The 3,806-nt window shown below is 41.5% G+C and overlaps 1 protein-coding gene across 1 annotated transcript in view; it reads right to left on the bottom strand.

Moving 5' to 3' along the window:
- TBL1XR1 (transducin beta like 1 X-linked receptor 1) overlaps positions 1-3,517 on the bottom strand; it is a 176,140-nt gene extending 172,623 nt beyond the window's left edge. Inside the window, exons 1-2 of the mRNA XM_029939854.1 lie at positions 3,431-3,517; positions 297-355 (exon numbers count right to left, since the gene is read on the bottom strand). The gene's annotated coding sequence lies outside the window, so the exon portion shown is untranslated. The remainder of the gene's footprint in view (positions 1-296; positions 356-3,430) is intronic.
- Positions 3,518-3,806: the final 289 nt, after the last annotated feature.

Raw genomic sequence — 3,806 nt, 5'->3', positions numbered from 1 at the left:
GGGGCGGCCTGGGTGTTGGCCCGGCGGCCCGAGGCCCGGTGGGGGCGGGGAGGCTCGCGCCGCAGCCGGAGTGAAAACGGCGGTTAACTTTCCCGGGGAGGCCCCGCGGGGCTCCCGCGTGTTCGGGGGCAGTCTGTCCCCGTGGGCACCCCGGCTGCGCGGCGTGGCCGCCTGAGCACGCCAAGCGGTGGGCATGTGCAGGGGAGTGCGGCGCAGGCATCATATGGACATTTGTTTGTGAAAAGATCTGCACACACCTTTGTGTGCATAAATACATATGTTTCTCGGAAAGGTACCTGGAAAGGGGCTTTATCTGTAATAAGCGATTTTCAAAATGTAATCCAGAGCACGGGATCTGTAGAGAAAACACACGCACACAAGAAAAGGTTTTTGATACTAAACACAAAGCTGTAATTGAAGTGTTTATGCCCAAATGTACTGTGAATCAAACATATGGTGGTATTTATCGTCTGGTGGGTCTGTTTGAAAGGTTTGGTCGATCAGTTCTCATTTCACAAAAATAAAATAATGTAACTAAATGTTTACTAAATATAAACCTCTACCGCAGCATTGACAGGAGAAGTTTATCCACGTTGTGTACTTTTTGCTTGTGTGTACCACATCAAAGCAGTTTATAAAGTATAACTTCGATGAGTGATAATGTGACAGTGTGATTGAGGAGAGGCACCTCAGGTTTTAAAACAAATGTGTGAATCTAAGCTCCTCCGAAAGCAGGGGTTGGGGTCTTAGACTTTTGTATAAGCGTAGGACCCTTTTAAGGTTTGATCTGAAAGAAACCTTTTTGGTTTTTGGTTTTGTTTTCGTTAATCCTGTCTTGAAAGTAAAATAATATTTTCTGCAGCCTTTTTAAGAAGGGTTCTGTTTTCATACTTTCATGACAGTATTTGAAATAGGTGTATTATTTTAAAGCAGTCTTTTCCCCCCAATATAAGAAACCTAAATTTTCACACCAAAGAAAAAAGTTCATTCCAAGTAACTTTTACATATGTGGACTCCTGGTGGCCTAATAAGCTCACTGATTAGACAGGTACTTTTTTTTGGCCAAGGTCAAAGGTTCTTTCCCCTGGTGAGCCCTTACTTGTGGTAGGATGGAGGAGTGCGTTGGAGGAAAGCAGCCAGAAGCCTTTCCTCACCAGCTTGGGGTGGGGGGTTGGGGAAGGTGAAGGAAAGAGTGTGAGATTGGAAATTCCCTCCCAACCACCAGAGAGTTCAAAGCATCTCTGTGGTTTGTCCTTAGAGCTGTTTTCATATACGAAAGAGGGAATGTTAGATTAAACAATGTCACCTGATGGGAATTTAGATAACTGAAGGTTTCCAAAACACTGTTGAGTGTACAGGGAAACAGCACAAAGAAAGCAAGCTTTGCATTTCAGGAAGATTCTAAGCTGAGGCTCATTTACTGCAGTACTGGCACCTTGGCAAAGACTCTATTTCAGAAGTGATAAGAGTATAGTATCTTCCGTTTTTATTTTCGTATTTTTAAGCTTTGATTAATGACATATGTATTTCACTAATAATCCTCTCTTCAATAAGTAAACCCAGTACAATTAGGGCTTCTTTATCTGAACTACCCAATGAAACAAAAGTATAGTCTTAGCTTGTTTTTGAAGTTTCACTTTGTGCCACCATGCACGGGTCTTCTTTAGGCAGCAGTTACTATAAAAATCAAACCATTCTTCCACAGAATGAAACCTCCCAACTATGCTGATTTTTAATAGAGTCATCTCCATACTGGGATCCTCAGCTTATCCTCCCTCAAAATGACCTCTGTCCTTCCCTCTTCAGGGTAGGGCCCACCCTCCTCCTTAACATAATAATAGGGTTTATGGCTTCCTGGCTGAAATTCTTTTTTTTTTTTAAGTTCATCTATTTTTTTTTAATTTTTATTTTTGAGAGAAAGGGAGTGTGAGCAGGGGGAGGGGCAGGAAGAGAGGTGGACAAGGATTTGAGGCAGGCTCTGTGCTGACAGCAGATAGGGGCTCAAACTCATGAATCGTTTGATCAGACCTGAGCAGGAAATTGGCCGCTTAACCAGCTGAGCCACTCAGGGGCCCCAAAGTTTATCTATTTTTGTAAGTAATCTCTACACTCAACATGGGGCTTGAACTCACAACCCGGAGATCGAGAGTCGTGCCTTCTTCCCACTGAGCCAGCCAGGCCTCTCCACAAGCCCCCAAAACTGAAATTCTTTTTTTTCAAGTTTATTTTGAGAGAGAGAGTGTGTGTTCGAGAGCAAGGTAGTGCAAGTACAGCAGAGGGGAAGAGAGGGCAGAGAGAGAGAATCCCAGACAGGCTCCGCACCTGTCAGCCCAGAGCCCGACCTACAACAGACCACAGCCTGAGCTGAAACTAAGAGTCAGTCGCTTGACAATCTGAGCCACCCAGTTGCCCCCAGCCTGAAACTCTTACACCCTACACCAAGCTGCCTCCTTTCCTAATGAAGTTATTATGGCAATAATCCATGTGTTTTTACGTCTTTGTGGTTTATATTTATTTCTGTGCATAAATTACTTCAGTTGAATATCATGATAAAAATCACCAAAGGTGGGACCTGTGTCATAAACTAGTCTTTACTTGAAATTCCTTTGCACACACACACAAAAAAGAATGCTAAGTGGGAAAAGCCTTGGTTTCCCCTAGGGAAGGAATTTTATGAGACCCATATTCTGATCCCTTTGAATTACATCCTGGAACCTATCTGAAATGATAGTGTGGCCTCAACATGAAATGTTAGATAAGTGAGCCACCATAAAAAGGTCACATGTATTGTCACCCCACCCTCCAGTCATTCCAGCATATCTAGTACACATGACCAGAGGCCTCACCAAAATTCAAGCAATAATTAGGCACAAGAGTGAGGCAAAGACAGAGAAGTAACTATTGTTACTAATTTTCAGTGCTTTATCCTAATCTTAAAGCTGTGCTTGTGCTTTGAATATAAATGTTAATATGTTTCTAGAAAGGAGAAATTATGGTTACTAAGAAATTTTAAAGCAAAGAGACACATTATTAAGAAAGTTCCCTTGAACTCTTTAGCTAATTATTCAACAAAGAGAAACCTCATACCAATAACTATTACCAGAAGTTACATATATATTATAAAATGACTAAACAAATCTTGACTTGTTTTATTTCAGTAATATCACACTCAAGGGTGTGTGGTATGGCAAGATAGCCTAATCTTTGCAACGTCCATCACTCAGGAAATAGAACGTTTTTAAATTAAGGTGATTTAATCCCAGGTCTATAGGATCTCATCACTATATAGTTTTTTAAAGCCACCGTATATTAAGTTGTTTGCATTAGCTGATCTATGTAATTAAAGTGATCAAAACACAATAGCATAAAAAAGACATTTGATACCAAAAATATTATCCTGGTAACTATAACTCTTTATATTCTTACTCACCCAGGAACCCAGTAGCTTTCTGTCTGTAGCATTTGCCCCCAAGCATCTTGCTGATGCCCTGTGATACGTTTCTGTTTCATTTTGACTCAGTTTGTGCAGTTCTCTGTCTGTGGTTCTTCCAGCTATCAGCCCTTGCCATCCGGACTACTGCACATCTCAGCCACACATCTCAAGATCTCAGCATACAAGCTTCTTCTCTCCATCTGTGCTTAGCATGAGACTTATAACCTTTCCTCATCAATGTGAACCTTGTCACAGTTTTCCATGACTCTGTGACCTGATTTAATTACAACAATGAACTTTACTTGAGATTCTTCATTTAAATTACAAAAGCAACACACAACCATCTTACAAGTATTTATGCTTCTCAGATAAT

Source organism: Suricata suricatta, chromosome 5 (genome assembly GCF_006229205.1).
Source record: "Suricata suricatta isolate VVHF042 chromosome 5, meerkat_22Aug2017_6uvM2_HiC, whole genome shotgun sequence".
In the NCBI taxonomy this organism is placed as follows: Eukaryota; Metazoa; Chordata; class Mammalia; order Carnivora; family Herpestidae; genus Suricata; species Suricata suricatta.
The sequence above is the reverse complement of the archived record's forward strand: the minus strand, read 5'-3'. Positions and strand labels throughout refer to the sequence as shown.